Raw genomic sequence first — 25,186 nt, 5'->3', positions numbered from 1 at the left:
ATGTGATTTGCTTCTTTTCTCTTTCTACTTTCAGCATCTTCTTTTGTCTTTGAATTTTGACAGTTTTATTGTGTCTTGGTGTAGTCTTGTTTAGATTAAATATAATTGGAGACCTTTGGCATGGCTGTGCTTGGATATTTAAATATTTTCCCAGATTTTGAAAGTCCTTTGCTATCATTTCTTTAAGCAAGCTTTCTACTGTGTTGTCTCTCTCTTTCTTAAACTGCTATAACCCCAGAGTTTTCTCTTTAATGTTGTTTTATAAATCTCCTAAGATTTCCTCATTCTTTTTTCTCCTCTGAATGTATATTTTTTAGTAACTTGTCTTTGACTTCACATGTTCTCTCATCCATTTGATCAGTCCTGTTGATATTTTCTTTTGCATTTTTATATCATTCATTGTATTTTTCAGCTTCTGAATGTTTTTATATAATTTTAATCTCATTAAATTTCTAGTTTTATGTATTTTCTTGATATCATTAAATTGTTTTTCTGTATTTTATTGAAGTTCACTGAGCTTCCTTAAAAAATTATTTTGCAATCTTTGTCAGGAAGTTTATAAATTTTCATTTCTTTTCAGTGTCAGTTTCTGGTGCTGTAATTAGTCCCTTTGGTAGTATCATGTTTTTCTCATCGTTATTGATCACAAATAGAGACTTATTCTAGTTGTTTCAGAATGACTTTTTCTGAAAAAACCTATCACCAGTCAGCCCTTCTAGAGATACTGGGCAGGTCATCTGATGTGATTCATTGCCAGGCTTGTGGCTGGAGTACTCAGAAGGGAGTCCTAGTACCTGGGTTAGTGGGTGGGTAAGCCTGGCACCTGGGTCATCAGGGTTGAACCAAATACCTGGATTTACCGGAGTAGATAGTTTTCATTGTATCCACAGGTGTGGTCCTGGAGCCTAAGTCCCCAAGGATGTGCCTGGAGAATGTATTTGTTGGATCTGGCTTTAAGCCTGGGTCCATAGGGGCTGACCTGGCACTGGGATGGAACTTGACTCTGATTCTGCAGGAGTTGGCCATGTGCTGGGATAGGCTGGTTTCTGGATCCACTGGGATAGACTTAGAGTCTGAGTTTACAGTGGCTGTCCTGGAGCCTGGGTCTGCAGGGAATAGTCCTAGAACCTCAGTGCAGGGGCCGGTTTGGTGCTAGGTCTTCTAGGTTGGGGCTAAATCCTGGGTCTGCTTAAGGAGGCCTGGACCTGGTAGTACTGGAGGCTTGTTTCATGGGGACCAACCTGGTGCTAGGGTAGTCATGGAGCCTGGATGCACAGAGTTCAATCTACAGCCTAGGATTGTAGGAGCTAGTCTGGTGCCTGGAGACTAGGTCTGTGGAGACCAGCCTGTAATCTGTGTCCTAGAGGCTGCATGTACAGGTACTGGCCTGGAAGTTACATGGGGGCTGGCCTGGGAACTAGGTATTCATGGGTGGTTCTGGGGCCTAGGTCTGGGGGGGCTCCCCCACCACTGGGGTCCACTGGCATGGATCTGGACCATGGGTCTGCCACAGCTTGAGGCCACAGGGGCTGGTGTGGCATTGGGTAGGCCTGGAACCTGTGTCTGCAGATGCCAGCCTGGTGTCTGAGGCAAGGGTTTCTGATCTTGTACTGGGGCAGGTTTGAAGCCTGGGGCTCTGTGGACTGACCTTGCTCTGGGCTGGTCTGGAACCAGGGGTGGCCCTGAGGCCTCAGGAACTGTGCTGGTGTTGGGTGGGCCTGGAAGCTCTATTTATAAGGGTTGGCTTGGAAGCTGGATCCACAGGTGCCAGTCTGATCACTATAGTTGAAAGGGCCAGCATGTTATTGGGATGGGCCTGAAGCCTGGGGCTCTGTGGGCCAGCCTGGTGCTGGGGGTGGCCTAGAAACTAGGACCACCAGGACTAGCCTGACCTGGGGGCTGACCTGGTACTGCAGTAGGCCTGGAGGCTCAGTCTGCTGATATTAGATTTTACGGGGAGAGGCCTAGTACTGGGGCCCAAGCAAAGTCTAGTGCTCCACTTTGCTCTCCACTCCCAAGTGGTGGTTATCTCCCTCCTTGCTGTGCTGCCTGGGGCTGGGGGAGGGGTAACACAGGTGATAGGGTTTGGCTGTGTCCCCACCCAAACCTCATCTTGAATTGTAGGTCTCATAATTCCCACATGTGGGAGGGACCCAGTGGGAGATAATTGAATCATTGGCGTGGTTTCCTCAATACTATTCTCATGGTAGTAAATAAGTCTCATGAGAACTGGTTGTCTTATAAGGAGAAATCCCTTTTGCTTGGCTGTCTCATTCTCTCTTGCTACTGCCCTGTAAGAAGTGCCTTTCACCTTTGCAATGATAGTGAGGCCTCCCCAGCCACATGGAACTATGAGTCCATTAAACCTATTTTTTAAAATTAATTACCCATTTTTGGGTATGTCTTTATGAGCAGCATGAAAACGGACTAATATAAGGGATAATGTAAAACTATTATTTCTACCCATTTCAATGAATCTTGTTCAGACTTCACCCTTTTCTTGTTCCATCGTCGTCTCCTTCCTGCAACCCAGGGTTTATTTCCTATGAAGTAGCAAGAGTGATTCAAACCCTGAAATGACTTCCCATCTCACTCAAAGTGAAAGCCAAGTTCTGTATTACAACCTATAAGGTCCTAAATTATGACAATCAGTTTACTCATTGGTTTCATTTTCTTCTCTCTCCAATTCTGCAACAGTGCCACAGAGGCATTGGTCAATGTTATGGGAAACTTCAAAACTAAGATGACTCTTTAGTGTTCTTGCAAGTTGAAACAAAGGGGCTGGAATGTTACACCTACCTAAAATTTAAATGAGACTGTGTTGCTAGTGGAATGGTTCCCTTCTGAAGAGCAGGTTATCTATGTATGCAGAGGCTATAGTTTCAGGAAGAGGGGTACAAATTCCCCATGTGCTTCAACTGAAGGATGATAAATGGGACACTCATATTTCACAGTTCTACTTCTGATCCCATGTATGTTATTTATGGCAAAAAATTACATAATGGTTATTGACTTCAGGGTATAATAAATCCTTGAGAATGATACTTTCATTGCATTGTACAGCTGCTGCTCTAGCTGCATATTCAAAATTCCATTTCATTATTAGGAGACCAGAAGACTCTAAGGGTGTCATATAGGATAGGAGTAGTGGATTATATCATAGTTTGACCAATGATGCACTTCCTTTTCTATAAAGTGATTGAACTGCCCGAAGAGATGCCATTGTCTTCAGCCTGTTTCAAAAAATGATTTTTTTCCCCCAGATGCTAGGAGTATTGTCCATAGGCAATGTTAAAATGTCAGTCCCTTTTAGAGATAGCCTTCATTACAAAAAGCTTCATATTCAAGGTTGAACACTCACCAGGACAGTATACACCTACAGTACACAGTACTGGTTGAGGCAGAAGAATAAAGAATTGTGTGTTGGGCTGAACAATACCCCACACATGTATCAGGTTATAATACCTGAAACTAGTAAATGCTACATAATTTGGAAAAAGCTGAAGATGTTTTATGAAACATATAGTTCTAATAAGCCACAAAAGACTACTTATGAAGATGATTTTAGTTTGGTACACTATTTTATTTTTCTCTCTGGCTTGTCTTATGATTATAGTTGCAATTGTGCTGCTTGCATTGCACAAGGAAGGTCATAAGAGGGAGGATTTTTTCAGACAGGGGTCATGCTATTTCAGTTAGATGCGGTTTACAGATTAAAAGTTTTATTTGTGAACACTCAAGCTCTAGTCTAACTAGTTCTGTCATTTTAAGCAGAAGACTAATTTACTAGTTTTCATAAGACAATAACTTGTGTGGGTTGAAAGCAAATTATTTTTGCTCATTTTCCACAATTAGGTTTGTTTGTTTTGTGTGTTTTTTTAATCTTAGAAGAAATGTAAGGGCACGTTATTAAAAATTTTATTCTACCACACAACAGATGTAACAGTGGATGACACCACCCACAGAGGACAACACAATAATAATTAAAACAGAGAGTAATACATATCTAATGGCTTTGTATTTGAAAGGATGAAAACATTTTCATGAACATCCAAATTTTTCTCTTTTGAGAAAATACTTAAAAATATTTATAGGTCCAGAGACTCATACATTTACATCTTCTAATGAGAGACAAAATATCTCCATTTTGAGGAAAAGAAACATCATTAAGCAGTCTTGTTTTAAAATGAATGGCTGTTCACTCTCCTGTCACCCAGATCCATGTATTCAATGACTGTTAGAAACGAACTTTATTAGGAAAATGACAAGAACGTTTTTAATGGCTACATACATTCACTTTGCTAGGAGTTCTCAGCGCCTACATCTATAGATACCTACTCTGATAACTATAACAGGGACCAGATGTCTGGGTAAAGCTTAGATTTACACTAATTTAACCCTTCATCTTGTAGAGAGTAAAGAGTAGTAAGTTGCTAAGAAAACTGCTTTTGAATCAGGACTGGAGGGTTAGTATCAAAATTGTGGCCCTTAAGAACTGAGTGTTTGTTGTTTTTTTAACATCTCTCTGTCAAGCTGCCAGGTGTCCAGGTAGTCAAACAGTATAATGAATCAAACTGAACATAATCATCAAGCCTGTTCTTACCGTGGCCATGTAAGCAAGGGACAAAATATGATGTCACTTCCCTCGTGTTCCATTTCTCTGAAAGAGACACTGCTTCCTTGGTTTGAGGGTAGGGAAAGGTGGAGAGTCTGAGTAAAGAGAAGTACTGAGTAAGAATGGAGAAAAGTATTTAGATAAGGCGGTCTTCAGAGAGGCACCTGAAAAGTGCCTGAGCTGAAGCATCCCTTCCCCGATAAGGAATCTCTAAATTGAAGTGCCTGAGCTAGTAATGCAAACATGCCTATGACTATGGATGGCTAAGAGGGACTGAGTCCTGAGTATAACTCTTTTGAGAAAACTGTAAGGCACCACCACGTGTGCTGTGGGAAGGGTAGCTTTCCCTCATGAGGCTTGGAAGGCAAAGCCTTTGCAACTGCCTGTAGTCAATCAAATATTTTACATAAGATTTTGCCTGGAGCTGGACCCTTCACTCACAGTCATAATAGGTATTATATATATATTCTCAAAAGTTATGCAGCTTAACATTATTAACTTTTATTTCTCTTTCATTTTGATCAGGCAGCACTTTTTTAAATGATAGCATAAGAATCCAGGATTTTTTCACGTAATAGCATTGCCAGGACAATAATGTGACTTTTGAGATCACTGTGGAAGGAGAAGAGGAAAAATACAAAATATCACCACCCTCAAGAACTAATGGTCTGACTTAAAAATGGCATCTGTCATTCCTGGGGGAGGCTTGTTGACAGAACCCAGTCATATGCCTACAACGAAATTTTGGGTAATACAGTTTGTTTTTTTTTCCAGTATTAGAAATTAAAAAAAAACAGATAAAAAATAGTACTGTCTCTACAATATACTCTGAGACTGTTTTCTCATCTTTAAAGATCTATGGTAATGCTTCATCATATTTTGCAAGGATTTAGTAAGAAATTGCTATAAAATTATTGGCATAAATCAGGTATATAATAAGCTGTCAATAAATACTAGGGACAATTATTATTACCTAAGGACATTTTAGATGTCTTTAGCAAATACCTATTCTTTGACAAACAAGAGGAAAAAGCAGCTCTGATTATTAAAAATGTCATCAGTTGCTCTGCAACTCCACTGAATGGGGGGAACAGTGAGAAAAAAAATGAGAGAGAACAAAGCAGAGTAACAAAAGTACAAGCACAACTATTTCAAAAAGAAATTAATATACATCCAATGAATGGAAAATTAGACATAGGGGCACAAGAGAAAAGTGAGAAAAAGAACATGAAAGTATAACAGATGGAAATTTCAAAAAAAAATAAATTGAAAAAATAAACCACCTCACGTTTAGTAACAGGCTTCATGAGAGCCCCTGCTTACAAAAACAAATAAATGAAAATGAAAGATTAGCGTGAGTATTATTAAGAGGTGGTTTTGGGAGACAACCCACAGAATGGAAAAAAAATTTGCAAACTATGCATTTGACAAAGGTCTAATATCCACAGTCTATAAGGAACTTAACAAGCAAAAATCAATCTCACTAAAAAGTGGACAAGGACATGAACAAACACTTCGCTAAGGAAGATATACATGCAGCCAACAAGTATATGAAAAAGAAATGTTCAACATCAGTAACCATTAGAGAAACACAAATTGAAAACAGTGAAATACCAACTCACATGAGTCAGAATAGCTATTTTATTATAAAGTCGAAAAATAACAGATGCTGGTGAGGTTGCAGAGAAAGGAAAATGCTTGTACACTTCTGGTGGGAATGTAAATTAATTAATCACTGCAAAAAGTAGTTTGGAGATTTCTCAAATAACTTAGAACTACCATTCCACCCAGCAATATCATTATTGGATATATACCCAAAGGAATATAAATCATTCCACCATAATGATACGTGGACTTGTATGTTCATCACAGCACTATTCACAATAACAAAGACATGGAATCAACCTAAATGCCCATCAATGGTAGAATGAATAAAGAAAATGTGCTGCAGATACACCATGGAATATTATACATCCCTAAAAAAGCATGAGATCATGTCCTTGGCAGCAACATGGGGCTGGAAGTTATTACCCTAAGCAAATTAATGCAAGAACAGAACACCAAACACCTCATGTTCTCACATGTAAGTGTGGGTTAACAATTGAGTACATATAGACACACAGAAGGGAACAATAGATACTGGGCCTGGAGCAGGGTGGGAAGAGGGTGAGGATTGAAAAGCTACCAATCAGGTACTATGCTTATTACCTGGGTGATAAAATAATCCATACGCAAAATCCCCTCGACATGCAAATTACCTATATAACAAACTTGCATATGTACCCCTGGAACTAAAAGAAAACAACAAAAATAGAGTTAGGTTTGAGTCCAAATATTAATAATCCAGCTGGAGAGGCAAAGTATCACGTTCCTGTCTGTTTTTAGGATAAAGACATTTTTCAGTATGATGGACGAGAGGTTTCATCTATGAATAGCATGTGGATCACAGAGAGGTTCTGACAAAAATGCCCAAATGCAAAGGGTAAATTAATGTCTGGGTAAATTAAGATGAAGAGGAAGGCCAGGCATGGTGGCTCATGCCTGTAATCCCAGCATTTTGTGAGGCCAAGGTGGGAGGATCACTTGAGGCCAGGAGTTCAAGACCAGTCTGGGCAACACAGTGAAACCCCATCTCTACTAAAAATACAAAAATTAGCCAGGTGTGGTAGCATGTGCCTGTAGTCTCAGCTATTCAGGAGGCTGAGGCAAGAGAATTGTTTGTACCCGGGAGGCGGAGGTTGCAGTTAGTCAAAATTCCACCACTGCACTCCAGCCTGGGCAACAGAGCAAGATTCTATCTCAACAAAAAATAAATAAATAAATACAAAAAAAAAGAAGATTAAAATTAGTAGAAAGGTAAAAATAGGTGAGACATTGAAAATATAGAAAACTCCCTGTTTTAAAAAATGTATTTTTGAAGTTTTGTATCATTGTAATTAATAAATATTTTTCCATATTCATTAGCCATGGTAGACCCACATTATTTGGCAATCATTATAGAACACAGTTTCATAATATCAATTAACTATATTCATCTACAAGATAAATTATTAACTATTGCTTTATTAAATCAAATATCAACATATGAAGTATTTTACTATGTTTTAAAATGCTATAAGGACTGGTGCGGTGGCTCATGCCTGTAATCTCAACGCTTTGAGAGGTTGGGGTGGGTACATCACTGAGCCTAGGAGTTTGAGACCAGCCTGGGCAACATGGCAAAACCCCATCTCTACAAAAAATAGACAAGGTTGTGTGCATCTATACTCCCTGCTACTCCAGAGGCTGAGGTGTGAGGATTGCTTGAGTCCCAAAGGTTGAGGCTGCAGTGAGCATGCTACTGCATTCCAGCCTGGGCACAGAGCAAGACCGTGTCTCAAAAATGGAAAAAAAAAAAGGCTATCAATTGTACATATTTTTAAAGTAAAGATTGATGAAAATAATGATTATGGTGTTGATATTGACAATAACGACAATGAACAGTATAAAATATGCCCACCTTTACTTCAGTAATTATCTGATTATTTCCATTCTGTTTAAATAATAATGAAAACAGGTGATGGTGATCATACTGAATAGCAAAGACAGGTTTGCTGGAGCAGATTTTTTTCTGTGTGTCTTCTCAGTCTTTCCAATTTCCAGGAACTCTGTCTGAAGGCACAGACATCCATTCCAAACTTCTAACTTACCTCTAAAACATGAAGTTCTCATCTTAACATTTGACCTCTTCCTTTTCCTTGAGAATTTTTGGATATATTATCTCTTTATGTCTGAGATAAAAATGAAAGTAACATATTTCATTATGGGTCAATTAAATAAGGACAGGTGTTTGAACTAATATCGTTTACAGGGGACTATTGCCTGGATCACCTGTACACTGCCCCCCCACTGGTGTATAAAGCAGTCTTTGTGCATATCCTCTCTTCTCTTGCTACTGCACGTCAAATAGTCTCTAAGAATTGTCCTCCCCAAAACAGTGCTGTAGTGAGTTTTTGGATCAATATGTAATTTTAATTTGAGTTATATTTTCACCATATATTCTCACAGGAAACACAATGACCACTGATAATAAAAGAAAACATATGAATAAGGCATATGAACATGAAGATAATTCACCAAGATCAGTTTTGCCAGCTCTGATAATTACATTTACATAATCAAAAATTATATGTAGAACATGAAGATGTCTCTAGCACTTTAAAATCCAATATTAAGTAGAAAATATAGTAATTATATTTTCATCCACAGTTTGTAAGAAATACAAATAGCAAATGGAAACTTTTATTAACTGAAAGTAAAGCATGAAAATTATAAAAACTAACCAGGCCAGGCATGGTGGCTCACAACTGTAAACCCAGCACTTTGGGAGGCCGAGGTGGATGGATCACTTGAGCTTAAGAGTTTGAGACCGGCCTGGGCATCATGGCATAATCCTGTCTCTACAAAAAAATGCCAAAATTAGCTGGGCATGGTGACATGCCCTATGGTCCCAGCTACTCGGGAAGCTGAGGTAGGAGGATCACTTGAGCCCAGGAGGCAGAGGTTGCAGTGAGGTGAGATTACACCACTGCACTCCAGCCTGGGCAACAGAGCCAGACCCTGTCTCAAAACAAAACAAAACAAAAAAACATTTTTATGAGTACAATATATCATGTTATAAAAACCATGCTTAAATCTGTTTTTGGTATAGCACCATATAAAGTTCCATCTTTAGTGTTTGATCACCAAACTGAACATGATATATTCTTTCTGATTCCAACTTTATAATCTTCGCAGATGTAGTATTTAAAATGATATAATATGTTAAAAGTAACATACAAATGTATACATATGCTTTAAAATTGTTATAGGTCAGAAGTTTTCATGTGGGGTTGAAGTGCTTGAAATTTGAAATTACTAACCACTAAGAATTTTTATATTTGCCAACATTTATTCATTCTGTTGTTTTCATTCCTGCCAGTATATTGGAGTTTCCATTTGGTATAAAACACCTTTTATTATGTTCTGTAGCATACACCTTCTGACAACAAAAGCTCTCAGATTTATACTTCTGAAAATATATATCCTTTAGCCTGATTTTTGAAGGATACATTCACTGGAAATAGAAATCAAGATATTTTTTAACACTATAAAGATATCATTTATTTTGTGCTGTCATTGTTTTTGATGATAAATCAGTATAATTCATATCCCCTATGTCTCCTGTCCATAATATGTCTTTTAACTCCGGGTCTTTCTGAAATTTTTCTTTAACTTTACTATTTAGAAATTGTACTATGACATGCCTAGGTTTAACTCTCATTGCATTTATTCAGATAAGGGTTGACTGCAATTCCTTCATCTGTAATTTGAAATTTTAATCAAAAGTTAAAAGTCTTTGGCCCATTCTCCCTCCCTCCCTACCTCCATTTTCCTTCCTCCATTTTCCTTCCTTCTCTTCCTCTGCCTCTTCCTCCTCCTCCTCCTTTCTTTTTTTGTCTCATTCTGGGATTCTTATTGTTAAATAAAGATCATTAGGTCTTCCAGAGGGGAAAAAAATAGAGCTTTATTTTCTGAAAACAACAACAAAAATCAATTTGTGGATTAGGCGGATACCACCCCTGGTGTAAACAAAAGTGTGTTCTGGAGAACAAATAGGGGGTCTGGCTTAAATAGGGAAAGTTCCCACATCAGTCCTCAGGGAGGTCTGTATACGCAAATAAATAATTCAAACTCATTCAATCCATTTAGCTTAAAACAGCTGAGTCCCAATTGGGTAGTTTCCAAATCTCAAACCATAAGTCTCTATTGGATGTCCCTTTGAAGCAGATGGTGGAAGGAATTTTCTAGCCAGAGAGTCTCAGCTCTGCTTTAGTTACAGAAACCATCTTAGCTCAGAGGTGCAAAGGGGATATTTGTCTGGAGCATCCTGCTCCAAGAACAAAGTGGGTGGGACCAACTTTCTTTCATTCACCATGACCGCTGGGTTAGTTTCACTTCATAGCATAATTAAGTATATCAGACACTTTTTAAAATGTCCCAAAGATCTCTGAGGCTCTATTTATTTTTCCTATTTTTTTTAAATTTTTTTCAGATTGGATATTTTGTTTTAAACTGTCTTCAAATTTCCTGACTTTTACCATTTCCCATCTGCTGTTAAACCCCTTGTTATTTTAATTTTCTGTTCTGCAATTCCATTTTGAATTTCATTTGTTTCATTGTTATGCTGAAATCCCCAACCTATATGATAAAATTATATTACATTTAATTTGATATTTATTAATTTTTTAAATATATAAATAATAGTTGCTTTAAAGCTTTTCCTGCTAAATGCAATGTTGTTTCTTACATGATTTGATAATTTGATTAAATATTAGAAATTATAAATATTACACACATTCTGGATTGTATTATTATCCTTGATTAGCACTGTGACTTGTTTGTTCTAGTGAAGTATTCGCCTTGCCTAGAGATTTTGCCTTGTCCTTCCAGATAAGAGTGTATCAGCTTGAGAGTGCAAGAGAGGAGATGGAGCAAGATGGAAGAATAGAAGAAGACTCTACTGCTTGTCCCCCTGACAAGGACACCAATGGCACAAAAAAGCACCTTTGTAAGAAACAAAAATCAGGTGAGCACTTGTAGTACCTGGTTTTAACTTTGTATTGCAGAAAGAGGCAGAAAAAACAGTGTTGAATTGCTGGTGCCATGCCTCCCCTATCCCCAAGCAGAGGTATTCTGGTACTGACAGCATTTCGGTGCACGGGGGAAAGGAGAGCAGAGTAATTGTGAGGCACTGAACTCACTGCTGTCCTGTTATAGCAGAAAAGGAAAACCGGATCAATCCTGGCTGACACCCACCTACGGAAGGAGCATTTGAACCAAAAGGAGAATCGCCAATCCCAGGGGTTGGAACGTGAGTTCCTGCAAGCCTCGCCATCATGGGCCAAAGAGCTCCTGGGGCTCTAAATAAACTTGAAAAGCAATCTAGGCGACAAGGACTGCAACTCCTAGAAGAGTCCTAGTGCTGAACTTGAGCCGGAGACAGTGGACTAGGGGGGCACATGACCTACTGAGACACCAGCCCACACAACTAAGAGAGTGCTGGCATTACCCCTCTCCTAATCACAGGCTGCACAGCTCACAGCTCCAAAACAGACTCCTTCCTTCTGCTTGAAGAGAAAATAGGAAAGAGTGGGGAGAATTTGTCTTGCATCTTGGATACGAGCTGAGCCACAGTGGCATAGGGTATGGGTCAGCGTCATAAGGCCTCCTTTCCAGGCCTTAGTTCCTGGATGACATATTTAGATGCATCCTGTGCCCAAAGGGAACTCACTATCCTGAAGGTAAGGACCCCTTCCTGGCAGCATTCATCAGCTGCTAACTGAAGAAACTTTGAGCCATGAATAACCAGCAGCCATAGTCAGGTACTATGTCAAGGGCAGTGGGTAAAACCCTGAGACTTGTAGGCTTCAGGTGAGACTCAGCACATCTCCAGCTGTAGTGTCAAGACCGCTGCTTCTTGAGAAAAGCAGAGAGAAAAGTAAAGGGGACTTTGTCTTGCACTGTAGGTACCAGCTTGGCCACTGGGAGTAGAACACCAAGCAAACTCTTGGGGCCCCCGATTACAGCACTTAGCTCTTGGAGGCATTTCTGGACCTGCTCTGTGCCAGAGAGGAGCCCGTTTCCCTGATGGGTAAGTCACAGGCCAAGCAGCATTCGCCACAAGCTGACTTAAAAGACCTTAGTTCTTAATAGAACATTGGCAATAGTTTGGCAGTATTACCAGTGGGCCTGTGGTGGTGGCAGCCATGAGGTAAGGCTGCCTTTGAAAAGGAGGAGGGAAAAGTCACAAGGATTGAGTATTGTGGTTTGAATGCCAGCTCAGCCACACGACAATAGAACACCAGGTAGAATTCTAACGTTTTTAACTCTAGGTTATGGCTTCCAGATGGCACCTGTAGACCCACCCAAGTCCTGGGGAAATTGCCACATGCAGGGAAAGACACAGGCCTGGCTGGCATGGCCAGCTGATGATTATAGAGCCCCTGGGCCTTCAGTGAACATAGACAGCAGCTAGGAGTGGTAATGCAGGCCCTGGGTGAGACCCAGTACTGTGCTGGCTTCAGGTTGGCCACAGCACGGTCATAGCGGTGGTGGTCACAGGGGTGTTTGTGTTACTCTACCCCCAGCTTCAGGTGACTCAGAAAGAGAAATTCTGTTTGTTTGGGAGAAAGTAAGAGAAGAGAACAAGAGCCTCTGTCTGTTACAGCAGAGAATTCTCCTGGATCTTGTCCAAGACTATAAAGGTGGTACCTCTACGAAAGTGCAAGAACCTCAGTGTTACTGGGATTGGGGTGCTTCTGAATGGAGATAACAACTTACATCACAACACCCAAGTCCTTTTAAATGTCAGGAAATCTTTCCCAAGAAGGATGAGTACAAACAAGGCCAGACTGCAAAGATTATAATAAATGCCCAATTTTTCAGTGGCCAAACCTAGACAAACTTACAAGTATCAAGACAATCCAGGAAAATATGTTCTCACCAAATGAACTAAATAAGGCACCAGGGACCAATCTTGGAGAAACAGCAATATGTGACCTTTCTGACAGAGAATTCAAAATAGGTATTTTGAGGAAAATCAAAGGAATTCAAGATAACACAGAAGAAATGCAGAATTCTATTAGATGAATTTAACACCATTCCTCTCCTGCAAGAAGTGATAAAGGCAGTATTTCAATCAGAAAGAAAAGGAGTTTAGTGAGCCATAAGTAATCACCTAAAGATACCAAATTCACTAGTAATAGTAAAGAAACAGAAAAACACTGAATATTATTACACTCTAACCATGGTGTGTAAACTACTCTTATCCTACCTAGGTAGAAAAACTAGATGGAGAACCAATCAAAAATAACTACAACTTTTCAAGACATAGTACAATAAAATAGAAACAAAAACAACAAAATGTTACAAAGCAGGAGGATGAAGTTAAGGCATAGAGTCTTCATTAGTTTTCTTTTTGCTTATTCGAACAACATTAACTTGTTTTCAGTTTAAAATAATGGTTTATAAGACAGTATTTGCAAGCCTCCTGCTAACCTCAAACCAAAAAAACCATACAACAGATTCACAAAAAATAAAAAGCAAGAAACTAAATCATATCACCTGAGAAAATCACCTTACTAAAGGAAAACAGGAAGGAAAAAGGAAAGAAGAGAAGATTACAAATCAACCAGAAAACAAATAACAAAATGGGAGGAGTAAATCTTTATTTATCAATAATAACATTGAATGTAAATCGACTAAACTTCCAATCAAAAAACATAGAGTGGCTGAATGAATGGAAAGACAACTCATTTCTCTGTGTCCTACAAGAAACACACTTCAGCTATGAAGATACATGTAGACTGAAAATAGAGAGATGGAAAAACATATTGTATGCCAATGGAAACCAAAAAGGAGCAGGAGTCACCATACTTGTGTTAGAAAAAATAGGTTTCAAGTAAAAAACTATAAGAAAAAACAAAGAAGGTCACTATATAATGATAAAGGGGTCAATTTCATAGGAGAATATAACAATTTTAAATATATATGCATCCATCACTGGAGCATCCAGATGTATAAAGCAAATATTATTAGAGCTAAAGAGAGAGATAGGCCTCAATACACTAATAGATGGAGACTTCACCCCACTATCACCACTGGGGTGATAATCCAGAAAATCCACAATAAAACATCAAGCTTAATCTGCACTATACATCAAATGGATCTAATATTTACAAAACATTTCATCCAAAAGCTGAGAATACGCATTCTTTTCCTCAGCACGTAGATCATTCTCAAGGATGGACCACGTTAGGTCACAAAACAAGTCTTAAAATATTCAAAATAAATTGAAATAATATCAAGCATCTCCTGCTACAGTGGAATAAAACTAGAAATCAATAATGAGGAATTTGGGGAACTATACAAATACATGCACATTAAACTATATGCTCCTGAGTAAATAATTAAGAAAATCAAAACATTTTTGAAATGAATGATAGTGAAAACACAACATACCAAAACCTATAGAATCCAGCAAAAGCAGTACTAAGAGGGAATTTTATTGCCATAAGTGCCTACATCAAAAAAAAAACTTCAAATAAACAACTTAATGGTACATCTTAAATAACCAGAAAATCAAGAACAACATAAACCCAGTATTAGTAGAAGAAAAGAAATAATAATGATCAGTGCAGAAATAAATGAAAATAAAATGAAGGAGATATAAAAGATCAACATAACAAAAAGTTGTTTTTTTGAAAAGTGAAACAAAACTGACAAGCCTTTAATTAGACTAAAAAGAGGGAGAGAGGATCCAAATAAATAAAATCAGAGGTGAAAAAGACATTACAACTGATACCTCAGAATTTCAAAGGGTCATTAGTGGCTAATATGAGCAACTATATTACAATAAACCGGAATCATAGACGGAATGGACAAATTCCTAGACACATACAACCTATTAAGATTGAACCAGGAAGAAATCCAAAACCTGAAGAAACTAATAACAAGTAATGGGACTGAAGCCTTAAAAGTCTCCCAGTAAAGAAAAGCCTGGAACCCTATGGCTTCACTGATGAATTCTACCAAAGATTTAAATAAGAACTAATACCAAACCTAGTCAAAGTATTCTAAAAAATAGAGAAGGAGGAAATACCTCCAAACTCATTCCTAAAGGCCAGTACTACCCTGATACCCAAACTAAACGCAAATCAAAAAAGGAAACTACACGCCAATATCTATGATGAATATTGACAAAAAGAAAATCCTCAACAAAATACTAGCAAACTGAATTTCACAATACATTAAAAATAACATCTATCGGCCAGCCACTGTGGCTCACGCCTGTAATCCCAGCACTTTGGGAGGCCAAGGTGGGTGGATCACGAGGTCAGGAGTTCGATACCAGCCTGACCAACATGGTGAAACCCCATCTCTAGTAAAAATACAAAAATTAGCTGGGCGTGGTGGCACAGGACTGTAACCCCAGCTACTCAGGAGGCTGAGGCAGGAGAATCACTTGAACTCGGGAGATGGAAGTTGCAGTGAGCCAAGATCACGCCACTGCACTCCAGCCTGGGTGACAGAGTGACACTGTGTCTCAAAAAGAAAAAAATAAAATAAAAAACAAATAACATTCATCATGACCAAGTGGGGTTTATTTCTGGAATGGAAAGTTGCTTTAACATATGCAAATTAATCAATGTAATACATCATATTAAAATAATATAGGACAAAAACCTTATTGTTTCAATTGATGCTGGAAAAGCATTTGATGAAATCCAACTTCTCTTCATGATCAAAAACCCTACAAAAGCTGGATATAGAACAAACATACTTCAACATAATAAAGACTATATATTACAGACACATAGCTAGTATCATAATGAATGGGAAGAAAATGAAAGCCTTTCCTCTAAGATCTGGAACAAGATAAGGATGCTCACTGTCACTACTGGTATTCAGCATAGTACTAGAAGTCATAGCTAGAGCAATCAGACAAGAGAAAAATATATAAAAGGCATCCACATTGGAAAAGAAGAAATAAAATTATCCTTGTTTGCAGATGATATGATCTTATATTTGGAAAATCCTATAGATTTCCCAGGAAAACTGGTAGAATTTAGTAAAGTTGCAAGATACAAAATCAACATTAAAAAATCTGTAGCATTTCTATATGCCAACAGCAAACAGTCTACAAAATTTTAAAAAGTTATGCCATGTACAATAATGACACATAAAATAACTATCTAGGAATTAAAATAACTATCTAGGAATTAACCAAAGAAAAGAAAAATCTCTGTGATGGAAACTATAAAACCTTGACAAAAGAAGTTGAAGAGGATACCAAAAAAGGTCAAATATACATGTTCATGCATTAGAAGAATCTACATTCTTCAAATATTCATACTACCTGAGGCCATCTACAGATTCAATGCAATCCCTGTCAAAATACCAACAACATTCTTCACAGAAATAGAAAAAAAAACACTGTAATTTATATGGAACCAAAAAAGGCCCAGCATAGCCAAAGCTATCCTAAGCAAAAAGAACAAAACTGGAGGAATCACATTACCTCACTTCAAATTATGCTACAGAGCTATAGTAATCCAAATGGCATGGTACTGGCATTAAAAAAAGACACATAGACCAATGGAACAGAATAGAAAATCCAGAAATAAATCCATACACCTACAGTGAACTCATTTTTGACAAAGATACCAAGAACATACAGTGGGGAAAAGTCAGTCTCTTCAATAAATGGTGCTGGGAAAACTCTATATTCATATGTAAAAAGAAAGAAAGTAGGCCCCTACATCTCACCATATACAAAAATCAAAATAAAATAGATTAAAAGTCTTAAATCTGAGACCTCAAACTGTGAAACTACTACAAGGAAACACTGGGGAAGATCTCCAAGATAATGGTCTGGGCAATAATTTCTTGAGTAATACCTCACAAGCTCAGGCAACCTAACCAAAATGGACAAATATGATCCCATCAAATTAAAAAGCTTTTGCACAGTGAAGGAAACTATGAAGAAAGCCAAGAGACAACCCACAAAATGGAAGAAAATATTTGGAAACTACCCATCTGACAACGAATATATAATAACCAAAATATATAAGGAGCTCAAAGAACTCTATAGGAAAAAAATCTAGTAATCCGATCAAAAAATGGGCTAAATATTTGAATAGACATTTCTCAAAAGAAAACATACAAATGGCAAATAGATATACGAACAGGTGCTCAACATCACTGAAATGCAAATCAAAGCTATAATGAAATATCTCACTCCAGTTAAAATGGCTTATATCCAAAAGACAGGCAATAACAAATGCTGGCAAGGCCGTGGAGAAAAGGAAACCTTCTTACTCTGTTGATGAGAATGTAAATTGGTACAACCACTATGGAGAACAGTGTGGAGGTTCCTCAAAATACTAAAAATAGAGCTATCATATAATCCAGCAATCCCACTGCTGGATATGTACCCAAAGAAAGAAAATCAGTATGTCAAGGAGATGGCTGCATTCTCATGTTTGTTGCAGCTTTGTTCACAATAGCCAAGATTCGGAAGCAACCTAAATATCCATCAATAGATGAATGGATAAGGAAAACTTGTTACTTATGCACAATGGATTACTATTCAGCCATAAAAAAGAACGAGATCCTTTCATTTGTAACAACATGAATAGAGGTGGAGGTCATTTTTTTAAGTGAAATAAACCAGGCATAGAAAGACAAACATCTCATCTTCTCACTTATGTTGGGGATCTAAAAATCGAAACAATTGAACTTGTAGAGATAGAGAGTTGAACAATGGTTACCAGGTCTGGGAAGTATAGTGGGAGCATTGAGGTGGGCGTGTGGATGGATGGTCAATGGGTACAAAAAAAATAGAATGAATAAGAGCTACTATTTGATAGCACAACAGGGTGGCTATAGTCAATAATAATTTAATTGTATATTGTAAAATAACTAAGAATATAATAGAATTGTTTGTAACACAGAGAATGAATACTTAAGGGAATGAATACCCCATTCTCTGTGAGCTGAATATTATGCATTGCATGCCTGTGTCAAAACATCTTGTGTACCCTATAAATGTATACAACTACTATGTACCAAATTAAATTAAAGTTTTTAATTTTTTTTTTTATCAGTTTAACATCTGGAAGGGATGAAGACAAGTCAGCTTTGTGGCGATCAACAATGTCCACAGTACTGGCAACCAATGCTCAGGTGAGTATTTTTAATTGACAATACTCTGTGCATTTTGTCATACATCATTGCTGGGAGAAATATGTAGAGGACATTTTCTTCATCCAGATATTGTCATACTTACTATTGAGATCTCTAGCATCATTAAAATGCTTTGTAGTGGCTGCTGCAGTTCAGCAATCAGAGTAGAAACTTTGGCAAAATCCTGAATTTAATTTATAAAAATGGTGATCCAGAGTGGCAGCAGTTAAACCATAGCTGTTAAACATCAGAGACATGGTACAGATGGTAATTACATTGGATAGTAGATCTGGAGGTATAACCAAATTTATGTGACCTGTGCGTAGTGTTTGGTGAGGCTAAATAAGCCATAGTGTTCCTATTGCTGAAATAAATAGTCATCTAAATACTTACTTGATCTGTGATTGAGCTTAAAAAAAATAATTTCTCTACCTCTTAGAAAAGATAATTCATCCACCCCAAAATAGAGCATAGTATCAATCCAATTTCTAGAACTAAAACAGTGAGTAGATTTAAAGCTCCTTAATAAAGAGGATACTTGTATCCCTAAAGGGAGATCTTTAAAAGACTTTAATAAATACTTACCATAAATATTCTCCTAGGTGTTGTTTTTTTTTTTTTTTTTTTTTTTTTAGACGGAGTCTTGCTCTTTTGCCCAGGCTGGAGTGCGGTGGTGCAATCTCGGCTCACTGCAAGCTCCGCCTCCCAGGTTCACGCCATTCTCCTGCCTCAGCCTCCTAAGTAGCTGGGACTACAGGCGCCCGCCACCACCCCCGGCTAATTTTTTTTTGTATTTTTAGTAGAGACGGGGTTTCACCATGTGAGCCAGGATGATCTCAATCTCCTGATCTCGTGATCCGCCCGCCTTGGCCTTCCAAAGTGCTGGGATTACAGGCTTGAGCCGCCGCGCCCAGCCCCTCCTAGGTTTTTAAACAATGATCTGTAGCTACTAGTTGGATTATTGTACATCAAGAGAAAGAAATGCATTGCAAATTCTCATAGATCAAAATTGTGATCAGTCAGCATGGGGGCTTATAAACATGGTGGATAAGTAAAGTTAGTAAAGTTCTTTTCTTTCTTTTTTTTTTTTTTTTTTAGCTCAACTGATTATATTAAAAAATTCACTGAGCTGATACCCTGTGATTATCACTCTAGGACATGGATACATATGGATATATACATTATCAACAACATATTACATTGTTGAAAATGAAAGGACACTAGATAGCAACCCAAAGCTGTATAAAGAAATAATATCTTCAGTAAAGATAACTACATGGGAAAATATAAAATCCAGTGTTTTCTATTTTTTATTTGTAGCTCTACTTTTTAATTTCCTACACAGATTTAAACAAAAATGCATAAAATTATAATTCTAAGTTTATTGAGCAAACAATATAAAAAGAGGTAATTTGTGACAAAAACAATATAAAAGGGAAGATGTGGCTTCACTGGATCAAGTTTTATAGGCTATGGAATCAAATTTGATACCAACCTACATTGTAATAAAAATGTACATATAAGAAAACGAGAAGGGAACCAAAATGGGTCATTACAAAAAAATACACTAAATACAAAGGAAAGCAGTAATGGGGAAATGGCCAAAAAGATATAAAATATAGATAAAACAAATAGCAAAATGGCAGAAGTAATTCTTTCCTCATTAGTAATCACTTGAAATGACAGTGGATTAAACTCTTCAATCAAAAGGCAAAGCTTAGAACAGAGAACATCATCCAGTTGTATACCGTAGGAGACTCACCTTAGATCAAAAGACAAATATTGGTTAAAAGCAAAAGTACAGAAAAAGATGACCCATGCAAATAGTAACCAAGAGAGGTAGAGTGGCTATACTGGTACCACAAACATAGATTTTAAGTCAAGAAGTGTCATAAGAGACAAAGGACATTTCATATCGATAAAGGGATCAAATCAAGAAGCTGTAACAATTATGGTCATACATACACCAAACATAGCCACAAAATGCATGATGCAAACACTGACAGAATTGAAGAGAGAAAAGTCAGCTCTATGATAATAGAGACTTCAATCCTTTCCATAATGGACAGATCATCTGGACAGAAAATTAGGAAATAGAGGACTTAAACAATACTATAAATCAAGTAAGCCTAACAGACATAAAACACTCTAGTCAACAACAGCAGAATATGCTTTCTCCTCAGTGCACATGGAACATTCCCTAGGAAAGATAATATGCTATAGATATGACCCAGCAATTCAACTCCTAGCCTATGTATATAATCAAAATAATAGAAAGCAGAGATTCAAACATTTACCTGTGTGCTGGTGTTCACTGCAGCATTACTCATAACGGCCCAAAGGTGGAAGCAACTTGTGTCCATCAACAGATGAATGGATAAACAAAATGAGTTATATACACACAATGGAATAATATTCAATCATAAAAATAAATGAAATTCTGATGCATACTATAACATGGATCCATCTTGAAAACATGCTGCATAAAATAAGGCAGACACAAAAGAATAAATATTGTATGATAATACTTTTGTGAAATATCTAGAATAGACCAATTCACACAAAGAGTAGATTAGAATTTATCAGCAGCTAGGGGAAGAAGAGTGGGGAGTTATTGTTTAATTAGTTAGTACAGAGTTTGTTTGGGGTGTTGAAAAATATTTAATAAGAGATAGTTGTGATGGTTGCAAAATATTGCGAGTATAACTGATGCTATAGACTTGTACACTAAAAATGGTTAAAATGGTAATTTTTAGTGTGTATACATATAAAACCACAATAAAATAAAATAATAGGTACTTAAAATATTACACTACCTACTACTAAGACATGGGCACATTTTTAGTAAGATTCTAGATTATAGAGGGAACATATAATTCCTATGTATGTGCTGCTTTGATTGATTAAATAGTAGGGTTGCAAGTTTTAAATGATGCCACAAGCCAGATAAAGATCTACAGCTGTTCTAGTTTGTAGGAGCAAGCTGTTTTGCCACTTGGTATTTATGACCCAGCTGATTAAATAGTGTCCTAAATATTTGGGGCATATCAGATGCTCTAGGGACATTTAGGCAAGTCCCTGTCAGATTCACAACGCTTGCTCTTTGCCCAGTGTGAAGCAAAGCCATGCCTTCTTCTAAAAATAAGTATTTTTGTGTGTATAGATAAATGATAGTTTTATTCAACCATCTTCACACTAGGATTGGACTGAAAAAACATGAAAGTAGAATCTGCAGAAGGAAATAAGTTTACTACATAAGAAATGGCCTATACAAATATAAGCTTATGCTATGTAAGGAGTACAGAATTAACTGCGCTCTCTGCTTTTATTTGCATTTGTAAATATGTGCAGACCAAAGACTATTCTAGGATTAGAAAGGTTGTTTCTAGAGCCTTGAGCTTGTAAGAGAAAAGGCTCCAAGTTGTTGTCCTACCTTTTTATTCATGTTTAAGATCTTTTTAAAAATCTCATAAGTTACATTTCTAAAGAACTTAAGCAATTAATGAAAGAATGTCACTTGGTAGAACTATATTATCTATATACAGTTTTAAAATGTGTTATCTAAAATAGCTTAAAGAACAGAATATTTTGAGTAAACATTCTAGTTAAAATGGAGTTGCGATGCAAGTTTATATAGATTAAATTTTCAAAGGATTAGACTATAAGAAGTAACATATTAACCATGGTCACTTGCTGAAATCACATAGATAATATGTCAGCATTCTGGATTTATATACCACTTTTATACATTATGAGCCTGGACAAGGTTAAGTTCATCCATGAATGGCTTCATTCTCTATGTTGACAAAATTGGAGACTAAATAGCTCAAGTTCAGACACTGATGACTTCTTCAATTTTCTATTTGTGAAACACGTCCTGCTTTGCTACTAGGACATAACAGGGAATGAAAGTTGACCATAAAATGAAGTGACCATGTAACTTGAGTTACCAAAATGAAATAGTATTATCTAACCCACCAAACCATAAAGTTGTTTTGCAGTACTCCATCCATAACTGGAAGTTGTATATATGAGAGATTCAAAATGTCCCAGAAGTGAGAGTAATTTATATGAGCAGGTGTTTTAGACTAAATCGTGTCTATTCCTGCTACATTCACTCATTTTTCTGTCAATCCACTCATATAGTTTCATGGAATTATTTCTATGACTAGCTGTTTGAATAACAAAAGCTCAGTTCACACACACTGGCAGCAAATGGAAGGGTACTGGTATAACATTATAGTCCCATTCAGGAATAAGGAGTATGGTTTGACCACTGGGAAAGGGCACAAATATAGAAGATCCTCATTAATAAGATGAATAAGATATCCTGGCATATGGATATCCTTCCATTCTTTTTCTAGTTAAACACATCTTATTCAATAGACTTAAGAAAAAAGTGATCACAATTGCAGAAATAATGAGCATTGACTTGTCAACATGGACTTCCTTTCATTAGGCAGATCTGGTTATTGCTACTGCTGAGTTCCAACATGGCAGCATCAGAGACCAATGCTTAATCCAATATGGCAACATTCAGTAGGATTTTTTTTTAAGTCTCCTAGTGGCAAGTCAATTACATTTTTCCCTTTCTGTGATGATGATAATGACAACAGTTTTGTCACTAGAACTGGCAATTATCCTGGATATGAATTTGGTTTTCTTGACTGTCAGATACAGTTTTGCTAAACACCAAAATCTAATCTTACAAAGTGCCTTACTCACTATCATGGTTTAAATTATATCTTTGATTGTGATTAAGAATGTATTTTACCACCAAATATTGAGACAATATGCATACACCAATAAAGTTCACAGATATTACTACATTTCATGTCACTGAGAAATGGTGAGAATGGTGGAATACTGAAGTCTTGCTGACAGACCAGGAGGGAGACAACTTGAAAGTTTGCAATGCTATGCTTCAAGATGTGCAGCATTTTGAACAGTAATCAATATATTGTACAGGTCCAGGAATTAGTGAAGTTTGACTAATCGCTTACATTACTGCCCAATAACACAATTGCAAACATTTTTCCTCCCATCCTTGACTGTTGACTTGTGCATTCCTGTTGCCAGCAGAGAATTGCTTTCATCATTCTGCAAAATAGAATCATTCTATTTCTACTGAATTGGAATTTGAGACCGATAACTAGTTGATTTGGTCTCTCTGGGACACTGAAACAATTGGCAAGACACTGTGTCCTTTGGGGCAGGGATCCCCAACCCCCTGGCCATGGACCGGTATCAGTCTATGGCCTGTTAGGAACCAGGTCATACAGCAGGAAGTGAGCAGCCGCTAGTGAGCATTACTACCTGAGCTCCACCTCCTGTCACATCAGCAGTGGTATTAGATTCTCATAGGAGCGGGAACCCTGGTGTGAACTGTGCGTGCAAGAGATCTAGGTTGCACACTTTTATGAGAATCTAATTCTAATGACTGATGATCTGAAGTGGATTAGTTTCATCCTGAAAACATCCCCACCCATCCCCCCGCAACGCTCTCTGTGGAAAAATTGTCTTCCATGAAACCGATCCCTGGTACCCAAAAGGTTGGGGACTACTGCTTTGCTTTGGAGTATTAAAGTAGGGGCAGTGCTTCATAATGAGGATGAGGAAAATGTCTGGAATCCAGGGAAAGCACATTTTCCTTTTCTCGTAGTCAGTAGTAATGGAAGTAATGGAGGTAGTAATTAATGAAAGACTATTAGGAATCCAGGCCTTAATAAATCAGACCCTTGAAACATTAGGTTTGTGGTCATTTTTTAAAATAACAAATTAGCTGAGGACTGTAGACAAAAGCAAATTTTTTTTTTTTTTGAGGTGGAGTCTTACTCAGTCGCCCAGGCTGGAGTGCAGTGGCAGAATCTCTGCTCACTGCAACCTCTGCCTCCCAGGTTCAAACAGTTCTCCTGCCTCAGCTTCCCGAGTAGCTGGGATTACAGGCATGCACCACCACGCCCAGCTAATTTTTGCATTTTTAGTGGAGAAGGGGTTTTACCATGTTGGCCAGGCTGGTCTCAAACTCGTGACCTCAAGTGATCCACCCACCTCAGCCTCCCAAAGTGCTGGGATTACAGGTATGAGCCACTGTTCCTGGCCGAGAAAAGCAATTTTAGTCACAAACAATCATGGCTGCATTAACAACTTCAAACAAGGTCTATAGTAACTGAGCATATTTTCTTCTCTGTTTTTAGGCATACATTTCTATAACATCAATTTTTTTCTTCCCCCTGCTATTTTCTATAAGGTGTGTTAGTGGTACTTACAAATAATATCTTCTAGTAAATCAAAGGAGGTTTCTGACTGAAAAGGGGGTAAAATAAACAACATACTCGGGTGAAAACAGTGATTATGTTATGGTCTCTCCTTTTTCAGAGAATATATCTTAGTTTGCATAAGGCATAATTTCACCTGTATATAAAGAACACCACTCCAGTTGACATTGTTCTTTTAAATTGAATATTGACAAGAAACTGGGGATGGATGCTTGACAGTGAATGAGGTAGCAGGCCAGATTGTCTTCGCCAGTGTTCTCCTATCACAGGGCTGGGATGTTAGGAAACTAACCAGTGTGTAAGCTAACACTTTACAAACCATGCTAGCAGAATTTCAAATTGAAAATTGCCAAGTAAAGCCAATCCGTACAAGATTTGAAAGATACAAAACAAGCCTGATGTGGCATTGGCAAGCATGTGAAGGCTTCAGCAGACATCATGAAAGAATTTTTTTTTGCAAGTAGCTTTGAGCATCCTCTGGCAAATCATCCATTTTGGTGCTACAGACAGTTGAGTTCATCAGAAG

General features: G+C 37.6%; 1 long non-coding RNA gene across 1 annotated transcript in view; it reads left to right on the top strand.

Moving 5' to 3' along the window:
- The window catches only part of LOC134759297 (uncharacterized), a 114,977-nt gene that overhangs the window by 60,261 nt on the left and 29,530 nt on the right, over window positions 1-25,186 (top strand). Inside the window, exons 2-3 of the long non-coding RNA XR_010135404.1 lie at window positions 11,087-11,222; window positions 18,304-18,382. This is a non-coding gene — a long non-coding RNA (uncharacterized lncRNA). The remainder of the gene's footprint in view (window positions 1-11,086; window positions 11,223-18,303; window positions 18,383-25,186) is intronic.

This window comes from Gorilla gorilla, chromosome 9 (genome assembly GCF_029281585.2).
Source record: "Gorilla gorilla gorilla isolate KB3781 chromosome 9, NHGRI_mGorGor1-v2.1_pri, whole genome shotgun sequence".
NCBI classification, from domain to species: domain Eukaryota; kingdom Metazoa; phylum Chordata; class Mammalia; order Primates; family Hominidae; genus Gorilla; species Gorilla gorilla.
The sequence above is the reverse complement of the archived record's forward strand: the minus strand, read 5'-3'. Positions and strand labels throughout refer to the sequence as shown.